Source organism: Globicephala melas, chromosome 4 (genome assembly GCF_963455315.2).
Source record: "Globicephala melas chromosome 4, mGloMel1.2, whole genome shotgun sequence".
In the NCBI taxonomy this organism is placed as follows: domain Eukaryota; kingdom Metazoa; phylum Chordata; class Mammalia; order Artiodactyla; family Delphinidae; genus Globicephala; species Globicephala melas.
In genome coordinates, this window is record NC_083317.1 from 118338026 (window position 1) to 118359840 (window position 21815).

The 21815-nt window shown below is 38.5% G+C and overlaps 1 long non-coding RNA gene across 10 annotated transcripts in view; it reads right to left on the bottom strand.

The window, feature by feature from the left end:
* The window catches only part of LOC132597271 (uncharacterized), a 322871-nt gene that overhangs the window by 106293 nt on the left and 194763 nt on the right, over nt 1-21815 (bottom strand). For 6 of the 10 annotated variants that reach the window (XR_011377440.1, XR_011377445.1, XR_011377441.1 and 3 more), the window contains 3 exons: nt 18191-18262; nt 17522-17605; nt 7416-7539 (listed from right to left, as the gene is read on the bottom strand). This is a non-coding gene — a long non-coding RNA (uncharacterized lncRNA). Of the gene's footprint in view, nt 1-7415; nt 7540-17521; nt 17606-18190; nt 18263-19875; nt 19924-21815 lie in introns of all 10 variants that reach the window. The other 4 variants (XR_011377443.1, XR_011377444.1, XR_011377447.1 and 1 more) reach the window with 2 other exon arrangements.

The window sequence follows — 21815 nt, forward strand, 5'->3', positions numbered from 1 at the left end:
TTTAAGCTGCTGTTTCTTCCCTTTTTTCAAAGGAGGAGCAATGAAGCTATTTAAAGAAACATAACTTTTTTCTAAGTTCTATATGGGACAAGACTAGACTAAAGAGAGACAAAGGCTGATAGCCTTAAATAACTGCAAATCTATTCATATCCAAAACAGAGCACGGGTTGTGTGTGTGCGTGTTGTATGTATGTGTAGGTTGTGTCGTATGTACGTGTGTGAGTGGTGTGTGTGTGCACCCACATATGTGAGTAAGAAAATGTCTGTGGACAGATGGCTGGATCAATGTCTACAGAAGATAACAAGGCAGCATGCATGGTACATTTCAGTGTGTGCTGGTAAATTCACAGATGTTTGGAGAAAAGGGTGGGAAAATATGACCTATCAGAGTCCCCAGCCAAATTTTGCTGGAGGAATGGATTTGAACTCTAATAAAGGCCTAAAGAATATGATCAACTTTAAGCTTAAGAATAATCCTGGAAAGTGATTTGAAGCGTTTTGAAAAGAAAGTTATTAGATAAGTTAAATAGCATAAGAAAATCATGGCATTAAAAGAGAAAAATCCAGAGAAGCATGCCTGGGTATGAAAAGGTGATCTGAGCATGATAATGTACTGTGTAAGACACTAACAGGATAATAGTAAAGACAGTCTGACTAACAAGTTATTTACACGGACTCGAGAGTAGTAGGAAATAGGATAAACATGGGCTCATATTCTCTTGGCTTTGCTTAAACAGAGGAAAAAAGGTCAAAAAGAAAATTAACCAATTAATGAATGCCATGTAAAATTAAACAATGTCCTGTACTTCTTAATATGGCTAAATATAAGTGCCCAAAAGGGACATCATTCTTCCTTGTAACTATATTGTTGCATTATTTTTTTCAAAATGCATTAAATATCTTTGCCCCCAAATATCTGGGTCTTTTATCTAAAGAAAATTAGACAGCCTGCTGAATTTAAAAGTGAGTTTTAAACCCAGTCTCCAGTTTTACTTTTACAGTTTTAATAAGTTCAGTCCTGTGAATGGGTTGTCACCTGTCTGCTTTATTTATGGGAGCAGATCAAACACAGAGAGATGACAATGTGTACCATTTCTATCACTGTACTCGAATAGCATCCTAACAATTCATCAAAAACCAAGATCCATGTGGTCTGGTGAACAGCACCACTGTTATCTGGGTCAAAATTGAGCTGCCACCAGGACAAACAAGAAGTACTTTAAGCCCATTTTAGTCACAAGTGGTTCCTTAAATATTTTACTAGCAAAACTGCCACCTGCCTTGAAACTTGAGTTTTATGACCACACTTGCAGGTATATTCTTTTACCAACTTGTGATCTGAATCCTTGGGGGCCTGTTACCAAGCACAAACTATAATAAACAGTCTAATATAACCTAATAAAACAAACCAAGGGAATGACTATGGCTGTTGAACAAACAATTCATTCCTGAAATTAAAAATGTAAAATTAAACCTAAATAACTTTACAAGACATCTTGGTAGCACTACCCACAAAAATATGGTGTGTCTTCCCCCAACCTCATTTACTGCTCTATAATTGGCTTCTATTTGTCCACTGTCTGCACATCTGGATTGATTTCCCTTTGGCACAGGGAGATTTACGTTGACTCCTCCACCCACCCCTGTCTAGTTTCTCTTATAACCAAAGGCATATAATTCAAGGTGTCTGTGAGGAATTAAGGTGGCAATTCGTGACCTACACAGAGACAAGAGTCACTGGACTGTGCTCTTTTCAAAAACTCTACTGCTATATCTTGGCACTAACTGGAAATTACATAGATAATTGACAGGTGATATATAGATAGATAGATAGACAGATAGATAGATAGAGTCAGACAGACAAACATAGACAGACAGACATAAAACTTTTATGATGATAGGTCCCAGCTTCCAAAAGGGAAGGTCTGGTTTTTAAGGAACCAGATCACATTGTGTTCTTCAGTGTCATAACACCAGGAGCCCAGAAAAAGAAAAAAAACAGTGGGAGTAAAGCACATTGGACATGCCAATAAATGAATGATAAATTATTAAAGGATGATTGGAAATATTGCCATTTTTCATAGCTGTCACTTTAAGTATAAAAGCATCAGCACATTAAACTAGTTACTGCTTTTTCATAATTGAGACTTTAGCTCCTAGCTGTGCCCTGCAGCTTTTCATTAATCACTGGGACTGAAGTTCAAGCTCAGTGACAGCTTAGAAGGCATTAAATGGGCAAAGTATTTTCCAGGTACAGTTAGGAAAGGGCTTTCAGTTGTATAATCCATAGCTAATTGTTTTTCAAAGTCTCTAAACACAACCTACTCCTGGCGTTTCCTAGTGACAGAATTAGCTGCAAACTGGTTTTCTTTTTATCTTCCCAGGCTTTCTCTCATGGAAATCTATTGAGAGGCCTATTGTTAGCTGCATAAAACAGGTGCAGAATGACTGTGATATGTAAAACTGTAACTGATACTTAACCAAGGAAACATTTATTAGATTGCCTCTGAAACAATACTTCCTGAATACTTATTCTAATCATACCATTTAATTTGTCATAAAAGAAACAAGATGGCATGAAATTTTGCACACAGGCGGAATTCACTTTTCTAATGGAAAAAAAAGGTCCCCTTGGATTATTTTAACAAATGCAACTGAATCTTCACCCAACATGAAGTAAGACTGCAGCTTCTCACATTTACACTTGAACACAAAGATTCCCAGCATAAGACCCTCTGTTGCTTTAGTTCATCAATTTTTTTTCCTTTTCTGCAAAGTGTTATACATCAGGTTTTAATGGATGTGCCAAAGCATTCTTTCTTTTGTGTAACAAATTATCAAGAGCATTGAGGTTCATTAATTATGTCATCTAATTGGATTGAGGCAGGTGCAAAATACCTCAGATGAAGTGGTCACTGGCAGAAAGGCCTAAGTGCAAGTTTTTCTATTAGAAGCCAGCATGTCTCCGACTCTTGGAATTACTTTGTACTTATTGATTAATGGCCATAATTTATTACAGTGCAGAAGATCTTGCATTGAGTTAAATGTGTGATTAATCAATTTTCCATAAAATTATGAACAGCCGACCAGTTGCCAGAAAGAAAATACCAAGTGCATTTTCCCACGGTGTAAATATATCAGGACTTCAGCTAATAACTGTCTATCACTTGCTTAATATTCCCTGTCACACTGATAAATGTCATCCCCACAAATGGGCCACAGGTAGTAATGATGGAAAGACCACCAAACATGTTTTATAGCTACCCTTCTTATATAATGAAATACTCTTTGAATCCATCTCCAAACAATTTATTAATGCAAAATTCATTTCTGCCTTCAGCTTGAAATATATCATTGTTAAGTCAACAATATTATATTAAACTGATAACTGATATTGAAGAAAGAAAACCTTAGGCGAAAGAAAGATGAATTTTGGACTTCCTGTGCACAGGAGCTCATTTTTATTTTCCGTCTAAAATTCAGACATGTGACTAATTGTTGTCAGTTCTAATCTGCTTTTAAAGCACAGCATGTCTGAGAAGCGAGAACACTAAAGAGACCTGCTGATTGAAGAGAAGAACACATTTTGTTCCAAAGGTTAATTTCTCTGGTTAAATAACAGGTATTATGGGGACTCACTAAATGAACTGTCTTTTTTGAGCAAGGGTACTTTAGTTTGCAACTACGCTAGTTAGATGCCGCCTCCTAGAAAAGTACAAAAGACATATGAAAATGGTGAGATAACCTAACGATACCGGAATCAATCACATTTTAGGAAAATGAACTTGTATTAAAACCTATTATAGAAATAAAAACTGATAGGGTATGTAAAGATTTAACTGGAATAAATAAATGTAAGCATGACAGTGATACGTCACCGAGCCATCCCAATCCAGAAGTAGTAGAACAATACGTGTAACAACAGTAAGAAAATAAATAAAAGCTGAACTAATACTCAAGCACTATAAGAAGGATCCTAAAAATGCTAGAGCACAAGGGTCTTAAATATCATCATTCTTCCTCTTCCTGGAGCGGGGAGATAAATGAGCCAGGGCATGAGGCTTGCTGTGCGGATCTCAGTCAGTAAGACACCTATCTCTGATACTACTCAACTTTATCTGAGATAAGAATTTTTTTTGGCCTTACTCCCACCCCTCAAATACAGTGCAACTTCCCTTATCTCCAAGTTACTTGGTTCTATTACGGTAATAGGAGGACACCTGGTGTAGAGCTTTGCAGACCACTTTTGCATTGTCAGAGTCTCTTGGGCTGCATAAATCATGATGCCTCCAAACCGTTTCTTCTACAAGAATGGTCATATCCTCCTATTAAATTTAGGTTCCCTAGTTTCTTTCTTTTTTTTTTTAATTGGATGACCAGCCCCACCCCCAACAAATAACTGGCATGGAACATGGCAAGGAATGTGGCTGCTACACCCTGAAGCCTTCTCTTTTCTCCACTAGAAAGCTCTCCTTCTCCTCTGCCCATCTTTGAGTCTCTGTTAAGTGCAAGTGATGGAGGCTGAGTCCCTTGCTCTCTAGATCCTCTAGTTTCTAAACTACACATGCAAGTTGAATAAGAACAAAAAACTATATCTAAAAGCTCTATCTAGCACCATTCCCATTCATATATTTACTGTACAATTTGGCAAACATAGTCACGGAAATAGTTCCCCAGGCCTCCTTTTAATATCATGCAAGGGATTCATTTTAGCTGGTTCTTTATTCCCAATTTTCTCCTCCTGTGTTGTACAGAATTTTTAATTATGTCTGTGTTGGATGTTTTATGCCTACTATTAAAATTCCGTAATTCCTTAAGCTCAAGTCGCAATCATTTTAATGCTTCTTAAATCTCTCCAACTAGAAGGGATCAAACTTCTCCCTGGAAGAAGGGGGATTAGGGCTTTCCACGTGCCTAGCAAAAGCATTGTGTTACATGACCTTTTCCTAGTCCTGTGGAATTTTCAAGCTGAACCTTACTCTGACACTTATTTTAATATTTTTCTTTTGTCACACCATATTTTAAGGTAGACTTCAAACTTGCCACAGAAAAGGAAGTTTCTGCTGCAGGGAGGGGAGAAAAGATAAAGGACCATATGACCGTGGTGGAGAAATTGGAACCCCTGTGTGTTGCTGGTGGGAATGTCAAATGGTGCAGCTGCTGTGGAAAATTTCTGGTGTTTTCTCAAAAAATTAAACACAGAATTACCACTTCTGGTAATTTCACTTCTGGGTATATACCCAAAAGAATTGAAAGCAGAACCTCAGATATTCATATACCCATGTTCATGGCAGCATTATTCACAATAGCAAAAAAGTGGATACAACCCAAGTGTCCACTGATGGATGAATGGATAAACAAAGTGTGTTTTAACATTTTCATTGGACTCTTATTTAGCCTTAAAGAGGAAGGAAGTTCTGACACATGCTACAACATGGCCGAGCCTTGAAGACATTATGCTAAATGAAATAAGCTAGTCATGAAAGGACAAAAATTGGATGATTCCACATACAATTACATGAGGTACCTAGAGTAGTCAAATTCACAGAGACTGAAAGAAGAACGGTGATTGCCAGGGGTTAGGATGTTTAATAAGTTTGGAGTTTTCATTCTGCAAGATGAAAGGAGTTCTGGAGGTGGACAGTGATGCTGGTTGTACAACAATGTGGATGTACTTGGTGCCACTGAACTGTAGCCCTAAAGTGGGTAAAATAGTAAATGTTACGTTACATAAATCTTACCACAATTAAACAAAAGAAAAGGAACACAGGACTATAAAGACAGGGGTAAGTGGGGAGAAGAGCAGTTCAGAGGTGTTTTTGCTACTTTGGGCTAGAGCCCTCCTCTGATATGGCACACATCCTGGAAAGGTGTGGTCAGTGCCTTTTGTAACAATGCAAGATGTCACTGATCTACTTGTGCAGCGAGTTGACAAGTTCAATTACGTTACGTGTCATTGCTGAGTACATTTTTTTGCCTCTCAACAAAGCCAAACAGGTGGAAGAGTGACTGTGATTGTCAGCCAAACAGTGTGTAAACCTAGTGAATTGAAGTCTTTAATTGCTGTGTGCCATTTGTTCTTCAGCGGCTGCAAGTTTGGAATCCAGTTCACAGGTTTGAGTATGTGGGTACTGCTGCCACATGGAAAGAGTGGATGCCCCTTCTAGAGGGGTAATTGTTACTGGTGTTATGGACTGAATGTTTGTGTCCCCCCCAAAATTCATATGTTGAAATGCTACACCCCAATGTGATGGTATTAAGAGGTGAGGCATTTGGGTGGTAATTAGAATTACGTGAGGTCATGAAGGTGGAGCCCTTATGAGTGAGTTAGATTAGCATTTGCCTCACATTTGGGACTCCTTAAGGGAGCCATGAGAGAGCTAGCTTCCCCTGTCTGCCCTTCTGCCATATGAGGACACAGTAAGAAGATGCAGCCTATGAACTGGGGAACAGGCTCTCACCAGACATTGAATCTGTTGGTGCCCTATCTTGGACTTAGCAGCCTCTGCTACTGAGAAATAATTCTTGTTGTTTGTAAGCTCTCCAGTCTATGGTATTTTGTAGTAGCAGCCTGAACGGACCAAGATAACTTGCTTCCAAATGATGGTGGCAATGTTGGAACAGAGGTTAAGGATGTTGTCAGATCTTCCAATTTTTCAATAAAAGCCCAAAACACAGATGTTTCTGAGAAAATTTCCAATGTTTAAATGTTGGAAAATAATACAAACAAAAAAACCCCTCTAAATATTGTGCATTTTTAGCCTGGTGACAAATTCAACCTTTGAATGATCAGTTTTCCCTTCTGTTTCAATGGGTCAGGCCAAATCCTCTACCTCTATTATTCCTTATCTAGAGCGTACTAGTTAGAAACTCTCTCTCCCATCTCTGAACTCACAGATAGATTGTTTGTATGCGCTCATACGCTTACCAGATATTATCGTTCTTTAAAGATGTGTGTATATGTGTGTATACTTTTGACTACTTTAATCCAAGCTTCTTGAGACTATAGTACAATTATTCATCCTATGCTTCATACAGTATCTTCTACCCATTATCTGCTAAATAAATACTTGCTAAATGTATGAATGTGTGAATCAATGAATGTAAGCTAAAGGGGGTGATGACCTCAAAGAACAGCCTGTATTATACTGAAAGTACATTTCCAAAGTTCAAATTGGTTTGCAATGCTTTCTTTTTCAAGTTGTAACTTTATTTATATGCAAAGGTTATGTCTTTTTGCATCTTTGTAGCTCTCTCTCTTCCATGTACTAAGTGCTAAGATATATTAACTCTTTTAGTCCTAATTCATTATTAAGTGCCCCAAATTCTACATTTACTAGTTTAATCATAGAAACCCTATGATGCTATTATTGCCCCAAATTTCAAATGAAGAAACTGAGAGGTAAAGAACTTGCCTGTGATCACACAGAGTAGATGGCAGCACCAGAACTGGATCCTAGGTAGTGGCCTCTTCACCACATCATGCTGTTTCCGTTAAAATTCCTAGAAGGAAACGGCTGACAGGGACTGCCTCTTAGCCTGGAAATGGGGCAGGGGAATGAGGATAAAGATTTCAACAACTATCACTCTTTTCACCTAAAATGTTTTTGTCTTTGGCTTTTGTTTCTATTTTTATTTTCTTCCGTCCTTTTATAAGAAAAGAGATGCAATTGCATTTGTCAAATCATAGTTGAATGGAAACCATAGGTTGGTCACCAATCCAAGAGTTCAGCAAAAATCAAGGGAAACTTTCTATGAAAATCAATTTGGGTGTGTTAGGAATTTACAGTGGAGTATTGTATATCTTATTAGTAGTTAAAAATTATGTATAAATCCTTTCTATGTGTAAAATCTACAGTGAATATATGTACATATATATACTCATACCTTTTGTCCTGGGGAACTGACTGTTAAACACTTACCATACACCATTGTATTGGAGAAACCATGGACAGAGTTGAGGTCTAGCTAAGGGGAAGCTGAGTTGAAGACACATTTACTTTGGCTTAGTGGAATAGATTTATGAGGTTTGCAGTCACTTCCCTGTGTAGCTAAGTTACTGTTAGTTATACACATTTAGGAAAGGCTTCTATAAATATTTCAACTGCTCACTGAGCTAACTTAGTACAATGACATAAATGTGCAGGGCTAGAGATTGTATTGTGATCTGAACATACCCTGTGGTGCCTGGTGCAGGAAGTACATGGGTTGTGGCCAAGAAATAAGAGCCAGAAGTTAGTCTGTGGAAAAGTCCTCAAATCATCTGCCATGAAAATTATTAGCAGAATTAGAATATCCTTGACACACTGTAAATTCCAAAATTTTCCCCGGTCAAGAACATATACAATATTTGGGGGTTTACAGTTAGAAATACACCATACTTTAAAAAAAAAAAAAAGTACTTGGTTTAGAAAGGCAACTTTTTAAAATCAGAATGGGTGGCGGGGGACAACCTGTAAAGGAAGACGCTTGCAGCATATTTTCTTTTTCTTTCTTGATGGAAATGGCATATTTGATAAAGCTAGAATTCAGCATTTTAACTGCAGTTTGGAAATGTTTTGGAATGTTTCAATAAAACAACTGAAAATTTATAATTATCTGATTTGGGGGTATATGAAGGTTACCTTTTTTGCTCTCTTTAAATTTAAGTAAAACACTGCGAAAAGTCAGATAAAAATAAGCAAAATATGAAATCAAGGTAATAAAGTTGAGCAACAAAATTAATAGAAATTGATAGCTACTATTAATAAAACTTCTATCAGAGCATAGCAAAAGCAGTAATTCATTCAGAAGAAATGCAATTGAGATAGATACATTTCAACTATACTGTAAATGACTGTCACTGAAAGGAACTGCTAGACTGATAAATAGTGATTAGGAAAGTTATAATGTGAGGGATGGTGTACTGGAAAGAACACTGTCCTAGTATTTAACAAACATGGATTATAGCCCAGTTCACTCTTAACCAGTGGTGACACTGGGCTATTTGTGGTTCCTCACTGCTAAAAAAAGCCATGCAGTTGGGCCAAGAGCCAATCATCTGACTGAAGCTCAAGTTCTCTCTCACTCTATTTCACAATTAATCAATTCTGATTTTTTTTTTTCTTTTTGCGGTACGCGGGCCTCTCACTGTTGTGGCCTCTCCCGTTGCGGAGCACAGGCTCCGGACGCGCAGGCTCAGCGGCCATGGCTCACGGGCCCAGCCGCTCTGCGGCATGTGGGATCCTCCCGGACTGGGGCACGAACCCGCGTCCCCTGCATCGGCAGGCGGACCCTCAACCACTGTGCCACCAGGGAAGCCCCCATCAATTCTGATATTTATCATAAAGAATAAATTACCATCTTACACCTAGAGGGTACGTAATTTCTGCAAATTAATGTTGAATATATTCTTCAAATATTTCATGGCTAATGCACTGACTGTTCTGAATTCTTTTAAGGGACTAGAGTTCTTGCCCTTCAGGAATTTGTCTTCTCCCATTCTGTGCCCAAGCCACCTCACTCCCCAAAAATACTTTCTAATGTCTTATGATAGCATTGCCTAGGGCATCCATCTGTCCTCTGCCTACAAAACTCTGTCTCAGTAATGTGAAATGTTCGAGTTAGGCAAATGGGTTGGAAATTCAGTGTTCATTTCCCAGACTGTGGTGGCAGTGGTCAAGCGTTAAAGAAATAGTGTTCCTAATTTATATAATCTAGGACACCAATTAAGAAGGACTGCTTGGATGTGTTTCAAGCCAGAAGGTAAGCCAAAGGCTTTTACACATTTTATCCACAACTTGGATGATGAAACAGGGATCCTGTTTATCCATTTTAAACATGAAATCCTGGAAGGAGGCGTTGCTTAACCTTTCAAATATTTGATTAAAATTCAAGAAAATCTAAATAATTTGGAAAAATAATCAGGAAAAGTTTGAGTTATCTAAAGAGACATACATTGGATGGCACAATTTTAAAGTAAATTATTGAAATATCAAGTAAAAATGTACTGTGCATGGTTGTGAATAAATTTTAAGGGTCTAGACTGGGGCTGCAAATTGAACAAGAAACGGCTATAATTTCAGCTTAGCTTTGCTATCTCCCAAAAGTCATTGTGAATCTTGCTGCATTTGGATATATAAAAAGATATAGTTTCAAATTCATCAATCATTTTATGCTTGGAATTAATAAATTTAAAACAGTAAAAAAACAACAATATCACCTGTAGAAATTTTTCTTTCAAACATCTCCGTATGTTGACTATTACTCTAAGATATATTTGGTTATTGACTGCACAATTAAGAGAAAAAAGATAACCTCGAGACAGTTCAAAAGAAAGCAGTGAACTGGTCAAAGAATTAGAATTAGATGACCATAAAAAGAAATCTTAACAGGAATTTAAATTTTCCAAATAAAAAATAGGATGCCTGAGGAATAACATGGTAAGGATTTTGATGTTTGTAAAATATGTCTAAGATTCTTTTTGTTGAAGCTATGAATAGAAAAAAATAGTTATGAAAATGGAGTTTGGACCTAAGGAACCAATTTGTAACCATCTACTTATAATCTTGGCTGTAAGTGCAAGAGGCAGAGTACAAAGTAGAAAGCCTAGCTGCCCAGGTCTGAAAATAGCACCCTCTGCTTCTCCTTCCAGGACTAAAGCTGCCTTTGGCTCTCCAATCTCTTACTATCTCCTTTGAAATGCAAATGGTTTGGGAGGGGTTGCCCCTAATTCACTCATTTAAAATCTAGCAGTTAACACCTTAGCAACTAGAAGCCAACCTAAAAAAAGAAAGAAACTGGGTGAGGGTTTTAGTGGGTATGCAGCCCTCCTGGAGCTAAATTCTATCTGGAGGAAGGAAAGGAGTGTTTGTCAGAAAGGAAGACTGTATCCAAAATGTTGTCCCTTATTCTCAGTCCACTTTTGGTGTGCATGCCAAAGGTCACCAACCCCTGACCCAGCCTAACTCTTGAATTTGTTATAAAATGATGAAAATGGTTTAAAGAACCCTCTTGTCACAAATTCCCAACTCTGTGAGGCACTTTCATCTGTAATGTTCCAGAGTTGGTAGGAAGGGTGGAAAGTGAATGGCTTGAAAATAGTCAGATCTCTTTAACTAAAATTAGTTTCTGGCAAGGGCTCTCAGCAACATTGGCCTACATTTTCCAGAACTATTGTTCTTGTGCTTTTGCCTAAGTGTGTTTGCATAGGCAGGAGCTGGCCATAAAGGAAAATGAGAAAAGCTGTGACTAAACGAAGGAGAAAATAAAATCCATATGACTAAAATTCTAGCACAGAAACTTCATTAATCATTACTTCAGGAATGTAAGACTCCTCTGTGAGGATACATGGAAAACTTTGTTGTGTGTCCCTGACATACACTATTAAAAACTGCCTCCTAGCCAAGCAGACTTGGCTCTCACCCACGTAAATGAACTATCATTACTCAAGGGGGGTGTAGAGCACTTTGCTCTAGGTGTCTGCTGCTTTTCTTGTTTGACATCCATTAAAATTCTGCTTCCATTCTCCAACGTGGTTATGCACTGTAAACTTTTGGTTTTAGGCAACTAAACTACAACCAGTTGAAAAGATGGAAAATGGGCAGACATAGCTCTTACTGTCATATGATATACATATTCATCAAATCTTTTGAAAGAATCGTCAAAAAGTGGAGAGTACGAGTTACTACTGCCCTGGGATGGCTGAATATTACATGCTGTCCGTTTGAGTGAAAAATTACTGAGCACACACTCCAACAGTATAAGTATCAGATCAACTGCACTTTGAAGAGCTGCCTTGACACAAACCACACACATATATTCATTCTGACTGAGGAGACAAGGATACAATAATTTAGCAAAACATATTTTTTAAAACTTATTAGATCAAAAACACAGGTTGATAGTGGAATCCATATTGCAGAGCACACTGATTTTCTATCCTTGGCATCCCAATTAACCTTACCAAAAATGGCAGTCTTTTCTCACTTTTTCTACAAAGTATACATGAATACTCCATTTCCAAAATCTGTCATGAGCTTTAAGCTAGCCCTTCTGAGAACATTTCAGTTTTTGCATTTGCCTTTTCTTTTAAGCCTGTAAAATGTCCTAAAGTGAGAAAGTAGGGAGGTAGGAAGGAGGATTTTGGAGTAAGAAATCATATAAGATCTGTGGAAAAGATAAGTGCCTTTTCTCTGTTAATGAAGTTTCTTTCCTTTTTTCTTTATTTTCTTTCTTTCTTTTTTTCTTTCTTTCTTGCTTGCTTGCTATGAAGGTGGAGATCTGCATCTGCCTTATTCACTGCTATATTTCAAATGCTCAGAACAGTGCTGGGCAGACAGTAGGTCATCAGAGAACATGTGTTCAATGAATGAATGATGTTTTTCTCTGTAAATTACATTCAATGAGTATTTTTCTTATTACTTCCTGATGATAGAAAATCCACTGAAAATATTTACTGAAAACAGTCTTATTTTTTTCCACCCAGGAAAGAATCTTCTTAAGAGAGTACATAAATTCCAGAGGAATAGACATGAACAGGTAAGAGACAAAAAGTAATATCCTCTCCACATCCACATTTCCTCACTGCCCAGATAGACTCAAACCAGTTCAGAGATCAATTGTGTAACAACGTTGCAGTCTTCATTGAACTGCTCTCCACAAGCATTAAACATCTATGTGTGTGTGAAACTGTGCTGTAAGCCATGTGCTCAAGTGAATAAGGTATGGACCTCATATTTGAATTACTCAGAGCCTGGTAAGAGAGAAGGGTACATAAACAAGTAATTGTAATACAGTGTACAGAGTACAATAATAGAAGTAATTAATCCTGTTTGGAGAAGCTGGCAGGCAGGTCAGATTTCTTAGAGGATATCGTGACAGATGTTACAGAAGACATTTTGACTGTTTGAATGTGAACCAGGAGCTTGCTAAGCAGACAAGATCAGAAAGGCCATTCCAGACAGAGAGGACAGCATGAAGAGTAGGGTGAAGGACAGAAGCTGTCCAACACATTTGGAAAATCACAAGTCAATTCTGTGAGGAGTTGCGTTTGGAAAGGTAAACAGATTAGAATTCTAAAGGGGATGGAAAATAGAAGGGTTTAATAAATAAGGGCTTAACATGATCAGGTTTGCATTTAAGAAAGATAACCCTAACTCCAGTGGAGAATAAATTTAAATGGAGTATGACCAAGGAACGGAATACAGAAAAAGGAACAAGTTTAGGGGCTTGGGATCTCAGGTATCTGTGAATACCTAGGTGTACACTACTCTGCAGTTCAGGAGAAATTTTTGAGCTAAAAATGCAGATTGAGGAATATTTGTTAAGTGGTCATTAAGTCCATGGTATATGACAATATTGTGATGAGAAAAAGCTAGAGAACAAAGAGAAACAGAAAAAATAAAAAGAGAGAAAAAGAACCCAAGGAAAGAAATAGAGAAGTAATGGACATAGATGTATGAGAAGAACCAGGGGATAAATTACTTATATTGTAAATATATCCACCTCCCTGTTTCTAGAGTTTGAAATCTTCGGAAAGTAAGTGTACGTGTAATAGGGAAGAACAAATCTGACTCCATATTAGATCTGTTCTATTGCTTGTGCTTAGTCATGCTGGCTCTGCACCTTTTGCAAAAGAATGTTGCCTATAGCCTGAAATACACAAGGTAGCCTATTTTCAGGGCTCTGACCTTTAACAGTCCATTCATATAGAGATATAAAGTTGCAGAACAGAGAATAACATTTGTTTTATTGGAGGTTTACAGGAACATCATGACCTGACCTACCTGGACAGCTGCAAGAACAAAGGATTCAGACACCAAAAAGTTTGCAACAACTAACCACTCCCCTCCCTCACCTTGCCTTTAAAAGTGCTTTGCTGAAACCCTTTGAGCAGTTTGGGGTTTTGGGGGCATGAGCTGCATGTCTCCTTGCATGGCTCTGCAATAAACCTTTCTCTGCTCCAAACTCCGATGTTGGCCTCACCGTGCATCAGGCACAGGAACTTGTGTTCAGTAACGTATGTTTCATAGAGTCAGATGTTTCCATTGTTCAGAATAGAAATGTAAAAAGAAAATTAATTTTCTTAGAGGGCATGAAATATGATTACCAACAACTCTGGTACCCATTGACTCCTGATTTTACCTATAGGCAAAGTATTTTTTTTACTTGACATTTGTATAGTGTATTATTGTATATAAAGTTTCTTCATGTGTATCCAGCTTATTATTAATTCTTACAACAAGCCTGTAAGATAGGAATTCTTTTCAAATGGAGAAACCCAAGATTCAAAGCCCAAGTAACGAATCCAAGGAAAGTTCCCAGGACTGACTGAGTTCCATGTTGCATCCACTAATATACTCAGAGTCCAAGGAGTAAAAATCTTTCATTCATCCAAAACAACTGACCTTCTTGAAAATCCAACCTGATTTGCGTGTTGGCAACTCCATGCGTTGCTTAAATTGCATCTTTAGGATTTAGTCTTTTGACATAGACAATAACTGTTCAGCTGAAATGACACTTGGACAATAACACAATATACCACGAGGCTTAAGGAGACCTATTGAAGACTCACCATATTATTACAAAGACCCTTTAAAATTTCAAAGAACTCAAGTGAAGTGTCAGCCTAGCCCAGAAATCTTAGTAAAGCAGAGTAAAATGACCATACATGACTGGGCATAGTCATGAAATTCTCATGAGAATTTGTGGCCAATCAGCTTGCAAGGTATGGAGAAATAAGGCGAACATTTTATCTTCCACTGAAGAGAAAACCCCACATTTCTGGTGCTGTTTGTCATGTTCCAATTTCTAAGTACTCTACCTTTAAGACTGGCCAAAGCCATGACCTCAGTGCCTAGTCCTGAAGTCTTCAAAAGAAATGCTCCCATGACAGAACCCACAGATTCTGAACTCACTCATCCCTCCAGACTCTCAGTCTGAGGGACTCCAGTATCCCCTGCTGTGTGACTCAACATCTGACTGACCGTGGGTAGCCTCTGATTTCAGCTTTGCTACTATCATTTTGGTGCTGACAGCTCTTCACTAAGCAACCCAAAATCAACTCTGCCATCTAAAGACCCTGGATTCAGCCCAGCATTCTGGAGAGGTTGAGGAGTAGAGGCAGCCAAACCAGGCTGCTGCTGCCAGGGCACCAAACTTTCCCTCCACTGACATAACTCTAATTTGGTTAGGATTTTTTGGTAACATTTTTGTGCCACTATATAGTTGTTTTTAAGACAAATTAAATATTCATTTTTGTGTAATCCAGACTTTGAAATTATAGATCACTTGAAAAGAACAAATACAAGAATCCTATTTGTGTTATGGTAAAGTGAGTGTGTATGGTTGAGACGAAATCTTCTAAGCATTGAAAGAAACTATTTTTTGCTTCAATGACTTGCATCTTCTCTTAAAATTAACTTTTAAGTCATCAAATTTCAGAACGCATGTGAATTTTTTTTTGGAGTAAAATAACACAGCAGATTCATTTAATAAAGTCAATTCAGTAATTGTGTGTGTCTTACCAATATCTCCAAAGACATCTTTTCACAAAAGACAATGGGGTTAGAAGAAAATCCATTGTTTCAAAGAGAAATAGGCTCTTAAACCCTGGTAAGCATCAATTACTATTCACAGTATTGTCTAAACAGAAAGAAATTTCTTGACTCAATATGGCTCCTTGAAAAGTTTCCATTAGAAAGTATTTTGCACTATTAAACATGGAATATTTGAGCCAACTCTTCTATATCAACTACACAGTCATTTAATAGCTTTTATTGGAAGAATCTTTTACGATTATTTTAAGATCTTTGTATAATTATACGGAAAATTTGTATTCAGCTGGGAAAATTCTAACTTCTCCTTAATCCACCATTTTAATAGAAATATTTCCTCTAGCAATTATTTCTATCTGTATTAAAATTTTCCAAGCTTCAAATTATAGTAGAAGATGAAATAAAAAGTACTATCAATATCTAGTGATCTGAAAATGACCTTATACTTTTAAACTAATTTTCCTAGGCTCTGCATTAATTATTGTGTGCACTCACAGTCATAGCTATAGACAGAATGTCTGCTAGTGCCCACAGCAGGATAAGACAATTAGAAAATCTATGAATTCTTCTCCTGTTTATACTTCAATTTCAAAGGTTAAATTGTTTTTTAAGATATTTTATGTGTGGTTCAGAGATGCTTCTATATGACGGTGTTGATTGGTTTTCTCCTTGATATGAAATATAGGTGTATGAAAATCAAATATGCACAAGGAAACCAAACATGGTTTCATTTATCACATGGCAATGAACATTACAGAGACCCTGGAATAAATAAATAATTCAATCTACTCCACTTAAAACACGTTTATGACCTGTCTACGTTGTGCAAGGCTCTATACTACCTTTGTAAAGCTTAAATCTAGTAAGCAAAACTGACATACACACAAACACACACAACATACACAGCTAATGCACAGAGTTAGACTTGTGGAGGGTGAGTTCAAGGGCAAAGACACTGTACACTTTGCCTCAGATATAGGCAGGGCTGATCCTCCATGGGCAGGCACCAGCACAGTAGTCCTACTGGTTTAAATGGTGAAGCATTTCTATACTGGAGTACACTCCTTCACCTTGGCTGCCGGAGACCCTCCCTCAACTTTCCCAAGGTTTAGAAACAAAAGGGGTGAAACTGGCCCAGCATGAGCTCCTGCAGGTTGCATTGTGGGGACTTCTTTCTAGTTGGTTGGTGCCTGGTGGTTGGAAGCCAGCTGCCCACTAGTCTGATCTCTTGAGTACCCACCCTGAGAATAAGGTGTAGGTGCCCACAGATAAAAGAGGTGAATTGGAAGCAGATCAAAAATGAATATGTTGGAAATGTCATCTGAAAACTAGTCCTTAAGCCTGGGATCAAAACCTCAAATGCTACAGGATCTAAGCAAATAAAATAAGTCAGCCAGAGGACAACTGTGGCAAACTGGAGGGTGTGTGCCCCGTAGAAGTTGCTTCTCCCCAGCCCAGTGTTATGAAGTCATCTGATCTTTCAAGTGACACTAGACATCTGAATCTGTATGTGAAATCTATTGATTTCTAAGTATTCTCAATTAATTCAAGAAAGAAATAAAAACCTGGGCTTCCCTGGTGGCACAGTGGTTGGGAATCTGCCTGTCAATGCAGGGGACATGGGTTCGAGCCCTGGTCCAGGAAGATCCCACAGGCCGTGAAGCAACTAAGCCAGTGCCCCACAACTACTGAGCCTGTACCCTAGAGCCCACGAGCCACAACTACTGAGCCCATGTGCCACAACTACTGAAGCCGTAGAGTCTGTGCTCCGCAACAAGAGAAGCCACCGTAATGAGAGGCCTGCACACCGCAACGAAGAGTAGCCCCTGCTTGCCGCACCTAAAAAGAAAGCCCACGCAGAGCAGCAAAGACCTAATGCAGCCAAAAATAAATAAATAAATTTATTTTTAAAAAAAGAAAGAAAGAAAAACCAAAACTAAAACACTGGGTGAGTTAAACCACATATGTCTATGAGTGTGATTTACCTTGAAGTCCATTAGCTTGCAGCTTCTGATTTCAAATCTTCATTCTTCTCTGGTGAGGTGTGAACCTGTGCTTTCTCTTTTGACCTAAATAGTGCAAGTAGAAAAATCAGTGTTTTATGGCTGTTGTAATTTCATCAGTTCACAATTCCTGCCCACAAAGCTGGTCCATTACCAGGAAATCTACTCTTTGGGAACAGAAGACCCTTTAGAAGTTAAAGGGACTCCTACCATCCTTCCTTATCTCTTCCTCATTTCCTCTTTCCCTTCTCCCACCTCTAGATCATTAAAGTGTCTAGAAGGAATAATGCCTAGAAGTTTATCAACTAAATTATTAATTAAATTATTAAATTAATTATTAATTAGATTGTTCATTGGATTAATTTTTGTGACTATGGCAGAGTGATAAAAAGTACCTGGGGAGGGACTTCCCTGGTGGCACAGTGGTTAAGAATCCGTCTGCCAGTGCAGGGGACATGGGTTTGAGCCCTGGTCCGGGAAGATCCCACATGCCACACAGCAACTAAGCCCATGCACCACAACTACTGAGCCTGGGTTCTAGAGCCTGCGAGCCAAAACTGCTGAGCCTGTGTTCCACAGCTACTGAAGTCTGTGTACCTAGAGCCCGTGCTCTGTAACAAGAGAAGCCACCGCAATGAGGAGCCCACGTACCGCAACGAAGAGTAGCCCCTGGTCACCGCAACTAGAGAAAGCCTGAGCACAGCAACGAAGACCCAACGCAGCCTAAATAAATAAATAAATAAAATTCATATTAAAAAAAAGTACCTGTGGATAGGACATAACATATCCTCTAGACAGGTTCCTGAATGAACAGTGAATAAATGAATGAGGTATCTGTAGGTGAACAGGCATCCCTGGATGGGCAAAGAGGGAAGACAGAGAATTTAGCTAAGCCAAAGACTTGACACCAGTCCTATCTGATCAACAAGTATGGTGTATGAATAACAGGAGCTGTTCTTTATTGCCTGCTGCTTCTGTTCCAATTACTGGGTAAAGTGCATTTATGACAATGGTTTCTTTAATCCCTATACTTAACTTTAGGAAGATACTATCATCCCCATTTAATGGAAGTGGAAACGGGAGCTAAGGGAGAATAAGTAATGTGCTCTGCTTTCAACAGCATGTCAGAACTGAGCTGTAAGTCAAGTTCTAGTCTAATTTCAAAGCCTGTGTTCTTAACCAATTCTGTTTACTGCCTCCCTCCCAAAGGAAAAGAATACTCCTCTAGTCTGATGGTTTAAGATATTCAAGCAGTTTCCTCCATCAAATGTATGGAAACTAGTGAAGAGTAGTGCTTGACAGAGGGAAAGAAAGAACCTACGTATTTGGTTTGGGAGAAATAGCCATGGGAGAAGGAGGAAAGGAAAAGAGGCAGCAGTCTTGGATCGAGAGGAAAAGTGGGAGAGGTGAGAGAGAATTAGTTGGGGGTGTGGGGAAGAGAACAAGAGAGAATTCTTTCCTCCTAGGAGAGTAGAAATGCTAACAGAGCAAGTTGGGGAGGTGAGCGAGTGATAATGGAGGGACATGATAAGAGGGAGTGTGGTGGCGACAGTAAAAGGATGCAGTTAACTTGGCCCTGACCAGGAGCTGTGCTAATGGGCTCTGTTGAGACGACTACCAAACAGCTGTTCAGAGAGCTTCAACACGCTCAGAATTGCTCTGCCACCCTAAGGGGCACCCAGCCCCAATTCCTGAATCACAAGATTGGAGGATCCATTCAGTTATCTCCTTTTCATTTTCTTATCTAAATCAGCCTGCTGAGGAAAGATTGGTTCAGGAGGGAATATACTTGCGCTTTGAGAAATGGAATTAAGATATGTCTCCTTCCAACAATATTGAAAACTAAAAGAGAAAAGGTGTATTTTTGTGAAGTCGCTTTTCCTATATATTTAACATTAGAGTCTGTTCATTCTAAATTATTCATCTGCTATTTCATCTTAATGCTCTGCTAATCTTCAGCTGAAATCTCTAAAATCCAGTGACTGTGATCAGTATGTTTTCAGATGCCATTGCAGGTAGGAAGCAATATTTGGACTTTGGATTTCACACAGAGAAAATGACATAAAACAAAACAAACTCATACTCCATCCAGTTTTGGCTTAAATTTTACAGGACATCATCACTAATGCATTCTGCCAATAAATACCAGATGTTCTGTTAAAAACCACAACAACAAAAAAATGGATCTGAGTATCTTCCTAGAGTATGGCTGGATATCCAAAGCCAGACTTTGGTGAGAAAATTCAGAGATCATGCAGAAATTTGAACTCAGAAAGGCTCCCCTCATAACCATGGTGTCGTTCTAAGCAAGTCAACCAGAAATTATATTCTCTTACCCATATATTTGATGCTGTTGCTGTTCATGGAGGGTATCCTTTTGTTCACTGAAGCAGAAATTAGATGTAGGTTTAGGATATGGTTTCAAAAACATATACTTCATGTGGAAATGGAAATATTTAAATATAATATTGAATACTTTACATTCAATCAATTCTAAAAATCATTTCACAAAATTGGTCCTAGACATCACTTAGCTCATCTGTTCTTTCCTTAAACATTGTGATATGTGTGTGTCTGTGTTTGCGTGTGTGAATTTACATTGTGTGACCACTCGAGTGTCAACATTAGGTTCATATTATCAAGAGCTCTAAGAATGTTCTCGTCCCTAGCATGTTTTGCACATTTCATGAACTTTGCATCAGTGGTCATGCTAACAAGAGATACTCATCACCTCTAGGCATCTAACAGAGCAGCATAGTGCCCAGGAAGAAGGGCTTTGGTATTAGAAATCCAAGCTCCTCTGCTCACTAACTGTCTGAATGTAGGCAATCTCCCAAGCCTTGATTTCAATATCTGTAAGATACAACGACAGTTGTAAATCACCTCAAAAGTTATCATGAGATTCAAATGAACTGATGCATACAACAGGCACACAATATGCTTTTTACTAGGCACCTTTTAACACGTTTTAGCTTTTCAAAATTATTACCAGTAGAAATAATAGTGAAAATGAAAATCTTGCTGGAAGAGTTAGTATAACAATTCAAATTTAAAGCAATGTTGAAATGACTATCATATATTTAGGAATTGCAGGAGAGCAGAGGGGCTGAGAATATTGGCCCCTGAAACAGCCATGAAAAAAATGCTAGAGGAATTGAACACCCACCCTCATGAGTGTTATTACCTGTCGTTTACTAGATTTTTCTTTTAATGACCGAAGAACAGTTTTTTCCTCATATGATTTTATCAGGAAGTTGGTAGAAAAGAAAGAGCATGACCTTTAAAGACATGCAGATCTATGTTTGATTCTCAAACTGTATAAACCATCATCATCAACACTTGAACAGATTACTTCTCTGAAGCCCAGTTTCTTTCCCTATAAAATGGGTATGAGATTAACCGTCTCACAAACTTCCCCCAGAATTGAGTAATCAAGTGTCTAGTCTCATTCCTGGCATGAGTAGGCATTCAAAAAATGTAAATTGCTTTCCCTTGCCCCATCCTTTTCCAGCATGAATAGGTGAGACTATAAGACAGAGTCTCCACCCAAGCTAACGTTTCCCTGACCTATGTTTTAACTCAATAATATTACAATGAAAGTACATATAAAGGTTATCATTTTATGCCAGTTATAAAGAACTTACTACTGATAAGGATCAGAATTCTAATTTCTATGTAGTCATCGAGTCATGATCCCACATGCTCTCTACTGCACCAGGCATATTATTAATGTATTTAAGGCAAGCCACAGTGTCAAGTTAAATAAATGTAAACACCTGCATGTAGAGCTTTGCCTCACTAAACTGTTGGTGAATGGCTTCCTAACTAAATGTTAGATTCCCTTCCATTCCTGGTATGCCTTTGCTTTCAAGACAGAGCTCTCAGGAGTTGAAATATCTTGTCTCTTTTTCCTGTCCATGACTTTAAACAAGCCACCAGTTACAAAACTTCTTACTTTCCCCTATATTATGCTTTAATTCAGAATCACTGATAGATGAACTTCTATCCTGGCACTTAGCTTTAATTAAGCAAGGAAGCTCTTAAAAACGGGCCGCCTTCAGTGGTTGAGAGTCCGCCTGCCGATGCAGGGGACGCGGGTTCGTGACCCGGTCCGGGAAGATCCCACATGCCGCGGAGCGGCTGGGCCCGTGAGCCATGGCCGCTGAGCCTGCGCATCCGGAGCCTGTGCTCCGCAGCGGAAGAGGCCACAACGGTGAGAGGCCCGCGTACCGCAAAAGAAAAAAAAAAAAGGCTGCCTTGCTAATCTTGAAGCAGG